Consider the following 15,687-nt stretch of genomic DNA (forward strand, 5'->3'; position numbering starts at 1 on the left):
GAATATAGCAGCACACCATCATTTTGTGAGAGCAAATTTGGGCCACTGCTGAAAAGAGTGGACTGTGACAATCCAGTTATTTAGATGTTATTTATAATGATAGCATCATGATTATGTGCCCAACATTGTGCTGTGTGCTGGGGTAGGTTCAAATAATTCCAGGTTCAAGGTTCACGAGAAGCAGCGTGGCTCAGTGGAAAGAGCCTGGGCTTTGGAGTCAGAGGTCATGGGTTCAAATCCTGGCTTTGCCACTTGTCAGCTGTGTGACTTTGGGCAAGACACTTAACTTCTCTGTGTCTCAGTTCCCTCATCTGTAAAACGGGGATTAAGACCGTGAGCCCCCCGTGGGACAACCTGATTGACTAGTATCTCCCCCAGCGCTTAGAACAGTGCTTTTTACATAGTCAGTGCTCAATAAATGCCATCATTATTATAATGAGCTCAGACTTGGTCCCTGTTTGTGACACCTGCCATCTTGATGTTTGGAACCATTATACCTGCAGCATATTTATTTGGCCTGGATCCAGTCAGAATCAGGAGGCCCAGATTACATGAAACAGCGTGGCTCAGTGGAAAGAGCACGGGCTTTGGAGTCAGAGGTCATGGGTTCGAATCCTGGCTCCACCACATGTCTGCTGTGTGAACTTGGGCAAATCACTTAACTTCTCTGAGCCTCAGTTACCTCATCTGTAAAATGGGGATGATTACTGTGAGCCCCACGTGGGACAAGCTGATCACTTTGTATCCCCCCAGAGCTTAGAACAGTGCTTTGCACATAGTAAGTGCTTAGCAAATGCCATCATTAATTAATTAACTCTCCACATGCCCATCCCACTTGTAAGTTAGCTTCTTTTGCTCCCTTGAAAATGTTCAGTGGCAAAGAATGGGAGATCCTCTGAGTCCCTTTGTGATCTCGTGTCATCTGTCTTGCTGCTGGCCTTTCGCCCACATCCTGTCTCTGGACTGGAATGCCCTCCATCTTCATATCCAACTCTCCCCACCTTCAAGGCCTTATTGAAGGCACATCTCCTCCAAGAGGCCTTCCTCGATTAAGCCTTTATTTCCTCTTCTCCCACTCCCTTCTGCACCACCCTTGCACTTTGATTTGCACCCTTTACCCCTCCCTCAGCCCCACAGCGCTTATGTACAGAGCAGTAATTCATTTATTTATGTTAATGTCTATCTCCCCCTTTAGACTGTGAGTTCATTGTAGGCAGGGAATGTGTCTACCAGCTGTGTTGTATAGTACTCTCCCAAGCACCTAGTACAATACTCTGCACACAGTAAGTGCTCAATAATTACGATTAAATGAATGAATTAAATATAATTGAGTGATTTCTCCCCCAATGCCATTCCTGTTTGGGTCTGTGGGAACTACATGCACAAAGTGAGGGTAGGACTACTCGGTCTTCAAACTAATTATAAACTTTAGAGTTCCCACTGTACTCTGCTTGTAAAATAAAACTTAAAAAACCTGTTAATAATTTAGAGGGGAATGTTTCTCTTCAGCACAAAAACCAAAGTGTGGTAACTATAGGACTAAATAGTTTAGACTGCTTTTACTTTGAATTTATCGCGAATGTAGTATGGTGAATTTTTAAAGTGATCAAGTCAAGTAGAATGCCAGTTAGAAGATAAATTCATTCATTGGTTTCATAGTACTTGTTGAAACTTGGGAAACTGATCATGATGGAGTCTCCCACCAAGATAAGCAGGTTAAGTCTTCAGGATTGAGCACCTGTGAGAAAGATTGGATTATAGCAATGGTGGTATATTCTGTCTGACTTGCTGTCTCATCTTGGTAGTTAGGTTCCTGCTGAGGAATAGAGAGCAGCAGGGAGGCAGGGGTGCAGCATAGTTTGAAGGCTCTGCAATGGTATTTTATGTGCAGTGGAAAGCAATATGGCCTAGGGGATAGAGCATGGGCCTGGAATCCAGAGGACCTGGGTTCTAATTCTGGCTTTACTTACTTGCCTGCTCTGTGACCTCGGGCAAGTCATTTAACTTCTCTGTGCCTCAGTTTTCTCAACTGTAAAATGGGGGTTCAATACCTGTTCTCCTTAGACTGTGAGCCTCATGTAGGACAGGGACTTTGTCTGACCTGATGAACCTGTATCTACCCCAGCAGTCAGAAAAGTGCTTGACACATAGTAAGCGCATAACAAATACCATGAAAAATGCTTTGGTGAGTTTAATAAAAGTAAAAGACATGGGCCCTTAGTAGTAATGTCTTTGTTTAGCATTTATATAGCTCATTTATATTTACTGGAAAATTTTACCGAACATGTTTGTGAGGTAGCTTAGTATTGAGGCAAACAGGTCAGATGACTTGTGCCCTTAGATATAAAACAGTGAATCATGGCAAAAGCAGAATTACAATTCAGAGTCAAAGAAATTGTATCTGTCGGTGTAGCGGTGAAATGTAATGCTAGTTGTCAGTAGGGTAACGAAGCAGCTGCTGAATAGTGATCTAATTGGGGACACTTGTAAGCCAGGAGGGAAGAATAATGCATTTAAAGTCCTAGTGAGGAACAGTTTCAAACAATGTGAAATAGCAGTGGGCTGTTGTGAGACGGCTGCAGTGGACAGATCAGACTAGCGGGTAGCCATTGGGGAGGGGACTTGAAAATAGACAGGCCTTCTGTGGAAAAAAACTGATCTGTGTAGCAAGGGCCTATCCTTAAATGCAAACCACCTGAAAGGGAGTATCATTAGCACTCTTGTCTTATATTGCTCACTCATAGCCAGGGATAGGATCTCTCCATTTGTTAGTGTCATCTTCAACAGTGGAGGGTAGCATAGAGTGTAATACTATAAGCAACTGGACACTTAACTAATGCTTTGGGTGACAATGACTTGCCTACAGTTCTAGGCAAGATTTTATTTTCCAAGAGCAGCAGGGCTTTGCCGTTTCTGCTTTATCCCAGGTTAAGCCTCTTAAATTTGTGCAACTCAAGCCCAGTGGCATGGTATGTAAAATATTTGATTTTCCTTATGTTTTTCATAGTTCCACCTCCCGATGAAAATTGCATGCAATTCAAATTATGTCGATACAAATTTTTAATGCGTCACGTTGTCATGTAGTATCTTTGTAATTGATCTTTCTACATACATTTCAGTTTTTCTCACTGTGTTTGGGGAAAGATGCTTGTATTAAGATACTTGATAATCTTAGATGGGCATATTATCGTCTTGAATTTTATGCTGTCTCATTGATGCCCTCAGCCTAGACATGCTACTGTTTAACTCATGTAGCCACCTCTACTCTGTATAACTGAAGATAGTCTAGCCTCTGAACCTCGGTGGCTCACAGCACACCGGGAAGAAGAAGCAAGGGCCAAGGCCTCCAGTTCCAAAGCATCCCTAGCAGGGAAGTGGGGAAGGATCTGGACCTGCATGGAGAGTTTTAGTGTCAGTGGTGGCAGCCCAGCCACAAACACTAGCTCTCCTGCTCTTATTCCAGGGCCTTCAAAACGTACTGCCTTTAAGGAAAGGAGATGTCTTCTTCCAATATTTTCAGCTGGAGTGCTGCAGCAATAAACTGTATTGCTATCCTCTGTTTTAGAAGATGAGGCTACTGATGGTGAGAGCCCCTCACTATGTGTGAGTGACAGACAAAGGACCGTGAAGCCTGCCTCTGGCTTCTAGCTCTGTCTCTCTAGGATCTCGAGGGAGATTTTTTAAAGTGACACTAGTAATAATAATAATTGTGGCATTTGTTAGGTGCTTACTGTGTGCCAGACACTGTTCTAAGTGCTGGGGTAGATATGAGATAATCAGGTTGGACACAGCCTCTGTGTCCCACATGGAGCTCCCATTCTTAATCCCCATTTTTCTGATGAGGTAACCGAGGCCCAGAGAAGTGAAGTGACTTGCCCAAGGTCACTCAGCAGACAGGTGGCAGAGCTGGGATTGGAACCCCCCAGCACCTTCTGACTCCAGGACTAGCCATTAGGCCACACTATTCTCACTTCCCTCATGATGGGAAATGGAAAGGGTTGCGGTGATTCTCTTGACACCCTTTTTGAACATGTTCCAGAGCAGTGTAATGAAACCAGGGTTGAAGTCAATGTGCTACTGGAATGGGCTTATGGTTGAACCATGTTGATGTTATGGGAAGGCCTTATGTAGCAATTCCTTATTGTTTCAAACCTGGGACTGTGCATAAAACTTTTATGTTTCATAGATTCCTAAAATCTGGCCTAGGATTTTAACTAGGGTGAGGCAAGCGAGGGGGCAGTGGGGAAGGTGCTGGACAGAGTCTCGAAAGGGGTGCAGACAATCAAGCCCTATACAGACCAAAATTGTCAGCCCAGCTTGAACTGAATCCATGCCTGCAGCATATTTACTTGGCCCAGAGCCTGTCAGAACCAGAAGGAGGCCCAGATGGGCTGCTAAGACTTGTAATTCCAGCCGCTCACTTGAACAATCCTGCATGTGTCTTGGAAGGAGGTCTCAAAGTAGGGTGACCACTGGCAGCACTTGAAAATACTGAGCACTACTTTGCTGACCTAATCATAATAATAATAACTGTGGTATTTATTCAGCATTTACTGTTCTAAACGCACAGGCAGAAACAAAATAATCAATTTAGAAGCAGTCCCTGTACTGTACTGGGCTCTCAGTCTAACAGATATTTAATCCCCATTTTATTTATGAGGAAATTGAAGCACAGAGAAGTTAAGTGGCCTGCCTAAGGTCACACAGCAGGCAAGTGGCAGGGCCTAGATTAGAATCCTGGTCTTCTGACTCCCAAGCCCGTTCTTTTTCCACTAGGCCATGCTGTTTCTTCTAAAGGTTACATGGGTTATGTAGATTATGCAAATGTAATGTAACAATGTTATTTAGAACCTTTTATGGAAAGCTGCATCTAGTCTGTCTCCCTGTCCATTACTGATAGGGTCTCAGACTCCTTTTGTCCCATGGCTTGGAAACAATGCCCATGTTTACAGGGACCTTGAAGGGAAATGTAGTGTCTCTGGAGCGGTGTATGTGCGGGGTGTGTGTGTGTGTGTGATAGGATTCAAGCTGGTAACATACTCAGCAGCTATAGAGTTCTGAAAACGTGCATAAAGAATCTTTTCATGTGTGTCCTTTTTAGACTGTGAGCCCACTGTTGGGTAGGGACTGTCTCTATGTGATGCCAATTTGTACTTCCCAAGCGCTTAGTACAGTGCTCTGCACATAGTAAGCGCTCAATAAATACGATTGATTGATTGATTGTCCTTACGACCCCATTGTGCTACTTTGTTACATTTCAGGTTAGCAGAGAGGAGTTGATATTTTTTGCCCTGGCAGTGGTCACCCAGGGTCCCACACAAGAAATTCCTGAAGGTGCTCTCTGAATGATTCTATAGATTTGTAGTTCTTAAGAAGAGGTTATTGAATAGTAAAATAGATATACTACCTGACCATCATTACTGGATGACACTTGAATGATTTGCAGAGTGTGAAGAGTAGCAGCAGCAGTGGTAATAGTATTTATTAAGTGCTTACTGTGTGCAGAGCACTGTACTAAGTGCTGGTAAAGTATATGAAGGTGGGAATTAGATATGGCTCCTGTCTCTCAAGGGGTTCACAATCTGAGAACCTAAGGGGGATGAGGGAATTGGCAACAGACACATAATGAAACAGCAAAATATATAGTAAATTATGTCATACATACATAAAACATAAAAAACAAGGACATACATACGCACATACATATATACAGAAGACGAGAATTTCAGGCTCCTCGTGGCTCAGAGCCCAAGGCATCCCCACTGCCATAGCGACCACTACAGCAGCTGCCAGTCTTCCTGAGGTTTTGTGGAGGTCTTATAATGTGGCTGCTTTTCTCTTTCATACCAGGGTCGTAGAAGGCAGGATGGGATGGAATCTCCTTGATGGCATAGAATGGATTCTTTGTTCTCTGGAAATTTTATGTCTCAAAAAGTGAAGTGGTATGCCGGATGAGAAAGGAGAGGGAGAAGGGAGGGTGTGTGTGAGCAAGAGATCAATGACAAGGGTGATCAGAGAAAGCTTTGCACAGTGTTTAGGTTGGTATTAAAGCAGCGTGGCTCAGTGGAAAGAGCCCGGGCTTTGGAGTCAGAGGTCATGGGTTCAAATCCCGGCTCCGCCACTTGTCAGCTGTGTGACTTTGGGCTAGTCACTTAACTTCTCTGGGCCTCAGTTCCCTCATCTGTAAAATGGGGATTAAGACTGTGAGCCCCACATGGGACAACCTGATCACCTTATAACCTCCCCAGCGCTTAGAACAGTGCTTTGCACATAGTAAGCGCTTAACAAATGCTATTATTATTATTATTATTATTATTATTATTAAAGGGTTTTGCTCAGGAGAAGATCCAACCATTTTACTTGAAGATTAATAAAATGCACATACCTTTAAGCAAGTTTTGGGGCACACTTTTCTGTATACTTACACCCTAATGCTGTTACTCCATTAGCTTGTAAACTCCTTTAGACTGTAAACTCTGTTAGGTTGCAAAAGCTTGCCTTAAATTGTAAGCACCTTGGAAGCAAAGATCCTATCTTTTACGTCTTTATAGGTTCCTCAAATGCTTAGCTGATGCTGTCCACTCAGAAGCACACAGTAAATTCTGTAGTTACTAATAACATTTTTTTTAGTTTGGGAAAGTATTACTTTCAGCATTGCAGAACTGTATTGCTTTGTCAGCCAATTTGCTATCATAGAGCATTTAGATAGGTTAAAACAATTTTTTGGTCTGTGCAACATTTTAGTTGACTACCAAATTTTAAGTAGCTTCTAAGTTCAATTATGCAAATACCATATCTGATGGCAGTAAGCATCAGTAGCTTCAAGGACAATTCTGATGCCGTGAGCCATATTTTCAATGTGTATTAAAATTCTTACTCTCCTGGAGCATAATTTCTTGTAAGATCAGTTTAATACTCCTCCTTCAAGGGACCTGTGCTTCTCGGCTCTGTTAATGCCAGGCTACCATCATCATCATCATCATAATCATCATCATCACGTAGCAATGAGAATAATACTTAAGCAAGCTCTGAATTGGTGACCTTCCCAGCTAGGTTAATTCTCTTTTCAGGCCAGAGGATGACATCTCGGGGCTAGTCCTTTCAATCTGTTTTACACTGTTTCTTGTTTTAACTGGTTAGAGCATACTAACAAAATAGCTTATTGAGTTTTTCTAATTCTCTTGTGTATATGGCAACTGCCACATTGGCATTCAATGAATGGTAAACAATGAGACCTACATATCCCAGCCAAACTGTTTAAAGTGGAGGTCTCTTTTTGATTTTTAATTACATGAAGTGTTGAATATTTCTGTAAAAGTTGTTTACAAAAACTTAGCAGTGTTCTTGCCTGCAAGACATGAATTGCTTTTTGGGGGGAAAAGATTAGTTGGTAAAAAAGCGTATCAGTTCTCATCATTATCTTTAAGAAAAAGAGTGAAAGGAAGTCTGGGAAGAAGCTCAGGAGCTTAAAGGCATGTATAACCAAGGAAAAATTATTCTTCCTCTGATTTTTAGAGTTTCTTGGTAATATTTTTAAACATTTATCAGCATGTCTCCCTTAGGTGCCTTAGGGGAGCCAGTGTTTACTTCTTATAAAGCTCTGATATGGTAATCCAGAATCCTCTTTCACATAGCTGTTGGCTTTTGCCATTTGTGGAAAATCCATTATGTGATGTGACTTAAGTATGGATTGAGCCTGGGACTGATTGGTGTGATGAGCAAAAGGACAAAAGAGATGTTTTATAAATTTAATTTGCCGAATCAGAGTGGATTATTCTTTTTGAGATATTTTACCCAGAAATTAAACAGAAGAGATTTTTAAAAATTCCCTTTGCCTTGCACATAATCACTGAGTTCTAAAACTGGCAAAACTTTATAAAACTTGAAAGGTAGGTCAGATTTCACAAATACGTGTCTTATTCCTACTATATAAAGTCTCAGTAATTGAAGGTAGCTGAAGTATTTTGTTTATAGACATATAAATATGACCTTTGGTGGTTATTTGACGTCTATCTCTAAGTAGGTTACTATTAAAGACAGATTGCAAATCATTTTTATTCATTGGAGTGTTAACCTGCAGCATCTTAAGTCCTGAATTGTCAAATTTAATGATAGTGAGTGTATACTATGTAACTAGGGTGACCATTCATCTGGTCATATGCTAGACAGTCTGGTTTCCAGCTGGACTTCTCCCTGTGCAGCATGGATGGGACATTAGATGCCTATATATTGTCCTGTCCCCCCAGAAATAGCCTGCTAAAATGACTATAACAAATTACGTAAAATGACCTTCCCTCTGTCAGTCATTCAGGGTTTGGTCTAAAGAGTAAAGGAAACAGGCAGAGGAGGAAAGCAGCTGACCTGATGACGTCATGGGAGCTGAACCAGTGGCACTGCAAGGAATTAAGTCATGGAACTGGCTGTGAGTGAGGGTATACAAAACACCTCTTTCAAGCAGGGGCTTTTTTCTGACTGTGTGAAGAGACCGAGAAAGACCTGAGATCTGGATGTGCTGAAGAAAGCCATTTGAGAAGCCTGGCAACCACGGAAAGATAAGTAAACCTGGGAAAGAGTTTAAATCCATTTCCCAGAAACACAGAGAGATTCATGTTTTATAAGTGGATGCATTTCCATTTGGGCTCCTTGGACTGTTCTGATGCAATCTGTAGACTGAAAGCGCCTTGTGGAAAGAGAACATGTCTACCAACTCTGTTGTACTGTATTCTCTTGAGCGCTTAGTAGAGCGCTCTGCACACAGTAAGTGTTCGATAAATACCACTGCTGGATTGATTGATTATTGTGAGTTGGTATGGTTCTTCACTGATCAAATGCCCTTTCTTTAGTAGTGCTAGTAGCATTTATTAAGCGCCCACTTTGTGGTGCACTGTTCTAGGCACTTGGCAAGTACACAGTAATGAGAAGACCCATTTCCTGCCCACAAGACATTTAAAGTCAAATGGGGGAGGCAAATATAATAATAATGGTATTTGTTAGGTGCTCACTAGGTGCCAAGCACTGTATTAAGTGCTGGGGTAGACACAAGATAATCAAGGTCCCACATGGGGCTCACAGTCTAAGTAGGAGGGAGAACAGGTATTGATTCCCCATTTTTGCAGCTGAGGCACAGAGAAGTGACTGGCCCAAGGTCCCACAGCAGGTAAGTGGGGGAGTTGGGATTAGAACCCAGGTCCTGTGGCTCCCAGGCCTGTGTTTTTTTTCCACTAGGCCATGCTGCTTCTATGACACAAAAATATTTTACAACTAAAGGCGTTGGAGTGGAGTGGATGTATATGCACAAGTACTAGGAGGGTTATTTTTTGTCACTTTTGTAATGTAATGGGGGTTGTACTGTGTGTTGTACTGGTTTGACTGTTAATCGCTGCAGTTGGTCTGAAAGTCAGCTCAGGCTCACCATTCTCAATGTGCTACAAAAGATGTGGCAAGGATTTTTCCAGTAGCCAAACTGGACTCATTTCCTGTGGTTTCAGTTTGGCTGCTGAGGAATTCCACAGTGTTTTTTCCAAGATCCCCTTCAGTATCTGAGGGCATGAGGAGAAAGAGGAGATTACTATTGTTATTGTTATTATTATTATTATTAAATAAAGGCTAGCCTACTGTTGCCATTTTTTTTAATTGCTAGGAGAACTGTGGATAGGTTCTAAGGAGCTGGGATTCAAGGACCTGGCTTACCTAGAGCCAAGAAATTCCCCAGATTAACAAGGGATCCGCTTCACTGGGATGGATGATCATGGTTACACAATATTTGTAGGAGTTTTATGGATGAAATATGTTTTGGCTGAAGTCATTTAGGACTGCTTCATCAAAGTACTCCAAGTTCCTGTTCTCCGGGTGACTGAAGAGGAGGTTTGGGGAGTTGGTGCTCATATTTATTTAGATTTTATTAACACAGTAGTACGTTGATCCTTTAGCAAACAGCTTTCTTCTGAGGAGTCCTCCACTTTTAATTTTTCCAGGAAAAAGCCATTGATGTGTTGTAGTATCAGTATCATTTTAGCCAGGAGTGTGTTAATTTGTGATAATTGGGTGGTGTTTTGGTTAGATTAATGCCAGTTACTTCCTGAAAACCCTCGGCATTCCCAGTCTCCATATGGCTGGGAACCAGTTTAATGGACCTCCTTTTTCACTGGAGGGAGTAAAAGCCCCAGGAAAAATTAAGGTGATACTTGGAGCCAGTGAAATAATCCTGGAATTGGTATAGAGGAATCTGAATTAATGTGTGTAAATAACTCTAAACTCAGTGTATTTGAGAAGCAGCGTGGCTCAGTGGAAAGAGCATGGGCTTTGGAGTCAGAGGTCATGGGTTCAAATTCCGGCTCCACCAACTGTCAGCTGTGTGACTTTGGGCAAGTCACTTAACTTCTCTATGCCTCAGTTACCTCATCTGTAAAATGGGGATTAAAGCTGTGAGCCCCCTGTGGGACAACCTGATCACCTTGTAACCTCCCCAGTGCTTAGAACAGTGCTTTGTACATAGTAAGTGCTTAACAAATACCATTATTATTATTATTATCAACTTGAAACATGGGTGCTGAACCAACATTTCATGATGAGGATTGTTCCACCCGCCTGATCAATATTGTGGGTTTAGCACTTAAGTTTAGGTAGGTATGTGCTCTGAGGAGAAAGTCAATAGCTGAGTTTATCAGCAAAGTCATCATTAGTCAAGTCAGAGTAGAGAAAAGACTAATTGGATGGAAGTTTAGGTTGTTTTTGTTATTTGGGAGCTGGTGCTCACACCTCAGGGAAAACTGTGTGGCTCTTTTCACTTATTTACTTAAAAATGTTCATTCCATACATGCAACCTAGAACAGCAGTTGTAAGACATTAGTAATTATAGCTTTTCTATCAAGAAGCTTTCCAAATTTTCCAATAAGATTTCAGAACCTCATTTGCATCCCCATTCTAGTTGTTAGCAAGAGTAAGGCTTGACACTAAGAGCATATCATACTGAGAAAAGCAATTCAAATGCCTTTAAGTGGCATGTTTCACAGACAGGTGCTTGGAAAATGTCTGCCTGGAATTTTGAAACTATTTGTGTATTTTGACTGATTTACAAATGATGCTCTGTATTTTTGTGACAGTCACATGGCAGGAATTTGAAATATGCAATGTTACCTCAGGAAATTCTGTATAAAGCATTTGGCCATTCTGTACTATCCATGGATGCTCCTTATTGCTTAGTTATTCAAGGCATGCCAGATTACTAGTAGAAAAATGAAACATACTGGGATTTATATGGTTTGTTATTTCTCTTAATGCAAATGAAATATCTCCAATGAAAGTCACCCTCCGACTGCTGATTATCTAAATGACAGTATATATTCCTGGCAAGTGAAACTGTTGTGCTTAAGCAGTGATGACCAGATGTTGCACAATAGGCAAGTCAAGTCACAAATCTGAGGACTCCATCCTGCCACCCGTTTGCCTCAAGATGGGACCCATTAATATAGTGTTGTACATAAAGAAGCTGTATGGTTTATTGGATAGAGCACGGGCCTGTAATTCAGGGGACACGGGTTCTAATCCCAGGTCTGCCACTTGCCTGTTGTGTCCCCTTGGGCGAGACACTTAGCTTCACATTGCCTCAGTTTCTTCATGTGCAAAATGGGGATTCAGTACCTGTTCTCTGCCCTTCTTAGACTGTGTGCCCCATGTAGCACAGGGACTGTGTCTGATCTGATTATCCTCTATGTACCCCAGCACTTAGTAAAGGGTTTGACACCTAGTGAATGCTTGGCAAATACTGCAGTTATTACTAATATAGAGCCGTTACCTCTGTGACAAGAAAAATAATTCATGAATGATAACACAGCCCAAGTCAGTCATGGAGCACTCAGATTGAGAAATTCATCATATCCTGCAAATAATCCAGTTTGCATTCTATATGAAACATATTTTTATGTCATGTGTATGTACACAGAAAGGCATTCAGAACCACTGTGTGTACTTTCATCAGGGTCTTTGCTTCTCTTGAGTTAGCCTTTCTTCCAGTGCCTCTCTGTTTACTCATTTCTGCTTCATTTCTTCCTCGCTGTCAGTGGCTCCTCCTGTGTTTAGTCGTGCTTCATCACCACTGCATTCCCTTACCTTTCTTTTCTACTTATATATGCTCCTGCTTATCCTCATTTTACTTACCTAATCATACTCGTTGCATTCTTCCTTAGATCTGCCCTTCTCCTTGATTAACTGTGATGTGAAAAATACCTCAAGGACCATTAAAGCTAATTTAAAATAACCCTTAGGTCTGAAAGCAAGAAACAGGCATTTTTCAATCAATCATATTTATTGAGCACTTAATGGGTAAAGAGCACTGTATTAAGCACTTGGTAGAGTACAATAAATCTCTCCTGCTCCTCTCCAATCCCTCCCTCCTATTGCCCCTTCTTCAACTCTCCCATCTTTCCTATCAGTACCTCGAGGAGAGTTCTTGCCTCCTGTCAAAATCCCCCTCCATTGGCATCTCTGTTCCCATTCCTGTGCACCTTATTAAATAATAATAATAATAGTGGTATTTGTTAAGTGCTTACTATGTGCCAGGCGCTGGGGTGGATACAAGCAAGTTGGGTTGGACACAGTCCCTGTCCCATATGGGGCTCACAGTCTTTAGCCCCATTTTTCAGGTGAGGTAACTGAGGCACAGATAAGTGGCAAAAAGGCCACAAAGCGGATAAGTGGCGGAGCCAGGTTGAGAACCCATGACCTTCTGACCCTCAGGCCCATGCTCTATCCACTACACCATGTTGTTTGCACCTTCAACTGTTCACTCCTCAAAGGCTTTTCCCCCCACTGCTTTCAAACATTCTCATATTTCCCCTAGCCTAAGAAAGAAAATCCTCCCCTTGACCCCACGGCTCCTTCCAGTTATCACCCCATCTCCCTCCTACTATTCCTCTCCAAACTCCTTGAGCAAGTTGTCTACATCTACTGCCTCCATTTCATTCATTAATTCATTCAATCATATTTATTGAGTGCTTACTGTGTGCAGAGCACTCTACTAAGCGCTTGGAAAATACAATTCAGCAACAAATGAGACAACCCCTACCCAACAATGGGTTCACAGTCTAGAAGGAGGAGACAGACAACAAAACAAAACAAGTAGATGGTGTCAATACCCTCAAAATAAACAGAATTATAGATATATACACATCATTAATAAAATAGAGAAATAAATATGTACAAATATACACAAGAGCAGTGGGGAGGGGAAGGGGGTAGGGCAGAGGGAGGGAGTGGGGGTGTTGGGGAGGGGAGGAGGAGCAGAGGAAAAGGGGGGCTCAGTCTGGGAAGGCCTCCTGGAGGAGGTGAGCTCTCAGTAGGGCTTTGAAGGGAGGAAGAAAGCTAGTTTGGTGGATGTGTGGAGGGAGGGCATTCCAGACCAGAGGTAGGACGTGGGCCAGGGGTCAATGGTGGGACAGGCGAGAATGAGGCGCAGTGAGGAGGTTAGAAGCAGAGGAGCGGAGTCTGCGGGCTGGGCTGTAGGAGAGGAGGGAGGTGAGGTAGGAGGGCGCAAGGTGATGGAGAGCTTTGAAGCCGAGAGTGAGGAGTTTTTGCTTCATGTGAAGGCTAATAGGCAACCACTGGAGATTTTTGAGGAGGGGAGTGGTGTGCAGTGTGCCGAGTACAGGGCTAAATATGAGGTATTCAGGTTGGATACAGTCCCGGTACCAACCAGGGTTCACATTCTAAATATGATGGATTATAAATATTCTAAATATATTCTAAATTCACATTCAAAATATAAGTGCTTAGTACAGTGCTTTGCACACAGTAAGCTCTCAATAAATACGATCGAATCAATGAATGATGAAGAGCAGGTATTGAATGCCCATTTTACAGATGAGGAAACTGGGGCACAGAGGAGGTAAGTGACTTGACCACGGTCACCCAGGAGGCAAGTGGCAGAGTTGGGTTTAGAACCCAGGTCCTCTGACTAGTAGGTCTGTGCTCTTTCCACCAAGCCATGTGCTGCTTCCACTTGCTCTCTCTTGAAGCACTTGGTATTCACCCCACCCTTAGCTCAACAGCTCTTGAGCTGTTGAGGGTTCAAATCCCTCATTTTCCCCTTGCATTTTCCCGTCTGTAATTTGTTTGTCTCCCCCTCCAGACAGTAAACTTATTGTGGGCAGGGAATATGTCTCCCAAATCTTTTTGTATTGTACTCTCCCGAGTGCTTGGTACAGTGCTCTAGTCACAGTAAGTGCTCAATAAATACCATTCATTAGGTGAAGGAAGAGATGGAGTGGCAAAAAATATAAAGAAGGCCTGTGTTTTTTTATCGCATTAATTTTCCCCACATTAAGGAAAACTCACTTAAAATAGAAATGCTTCAGCAGGTATTCTAGAACATTGTTTAGGAAAAAAACGAGAGGATAGTTCTAAAAATAAGCACAATGGAAGGGAAATGTAAAGCTGAGTTTTGTTTCAGTTGGTTGGCTTTCTTTTGGTCTTTGTGGATGAAAACAAGCCATTTAGTTTCTGCAGCTCACTGCAACTTCTTTCCTTATGGCCCAAAGGAGACTTCATTACTGAGAAGTCATTAATTTTATTGTCCCCTCAGGGATGTTCCTCACATTTGATTAATCCTGAGGGCCTCTGGCGATTTTGGTCCCCTCTTACAACCCTTCTCAGAAGGCCCTGCATTTCAAGGTAAGCCTTTTGGCAAAGCAGATGGGTCTCAGCTCTCCTCAGAACTACTTATTGCCCCGGCTAAATTGATTTGGATTGCCCTGGAAAATAGGAGGATTCCAGGCACCCCAGGTCTGCTTGCATACACTTACCTCAGAGCATCAGGAAAACTAAGGGTGCTCTTTCTGGAGTGTCCTTTCTCTTCTTTTTAGAAGGCAGGAAGCCTGCACTGGGGAAATTGAACATGAGTGTGAATTGTCTGATGATTTGTTTTATGATGCTTAGAAAACATTTAACTTGTGACTTCTTACAACAGAATATCTATTCCTGAATATGCTAATCTGATACTAATTATAATTAAAGTGTTTCTCAATTTAATACTTTTAGTCAGTTTTAATGATGTGTATAGGAGGGCAGAGACTCAAGTTTACTGCGCAGACAGAGGCAATGCTAAATCATTTCCGTATTTTTACCAAGAAAACTCCCCATCCCCCCCGCCTTACCTCCTTCCCCTCCCCACAGCACCTGTATATATGTATGCATATTTGTATGTATTTATTACTCTATTTTATTTGTACATATTTATTCTATTTATTTTATTTTGTTAATATGTTTTGTTGTCTGTCTTCCCCTTCTAGACTGTGAGCCCGCTGTTGGGTAGGGACCGTCTCTATATGTTTCTAACTTGTACTTCCCAAGCGCTTAGTACAGTGCTCTGCACACAGTAAGCGCTCAATAAATACGATTGAATGAATGAATGATGATTTGTCCAACCCAATTTGCTTGTATTCCCCCCAGCCCGAGCTTAGTATAGTAACTGGCACATAGTAAGTGCTCAACAAATACCACAATTTTTTTAAAAGCTTATCGAATTGTCTAAATGTGGTGGAGCAAAGGAAGACATAGTGTGATTTGCATATGAATTCAGATCTGTCCTAAGTGTGTTTTCAGTATGCATCTTGCCCATTGTTAAGACAGCCTATCTAGAAACTGTGTGGCTTAGGTGAAAGAACATGGGCTTGAGAGTCAGAGGACCTGAGT

At 42.1% G+C, this 15,687-nt stretch overlaps 1 protein-coding gene across 1 annotated transcript in view; it reads left to right on the forward strand.

The window, feature by feature from the left end:
* Window positions 1–15,687, forward strand: part of KDM4C (lysine demethylase 4C) — a 218,231-nt gene that overhangs the window by 128,671 nt on the left and 73,873 nt on the right. The gene's annotated exons all lie outside the window — the stretch shown is intronic.

This window comes from Tachyglossus aculeatus, chromosome X4 (genome assembly GCF_015852505.1).
Source record: "Tachyglossus aculeatus isolate mTacAcu1 chromosome X4, mTacAcu1.pri, whole genome shotgun sequence".
Classification (NCBI taxonomy): domain Eukaryota; kingdom Metazoa; phylum Chordata; class Mammalia; order Monotremata; family Tachyglossidae; genus Tachyglossus; species Tachyglossus aculeatus.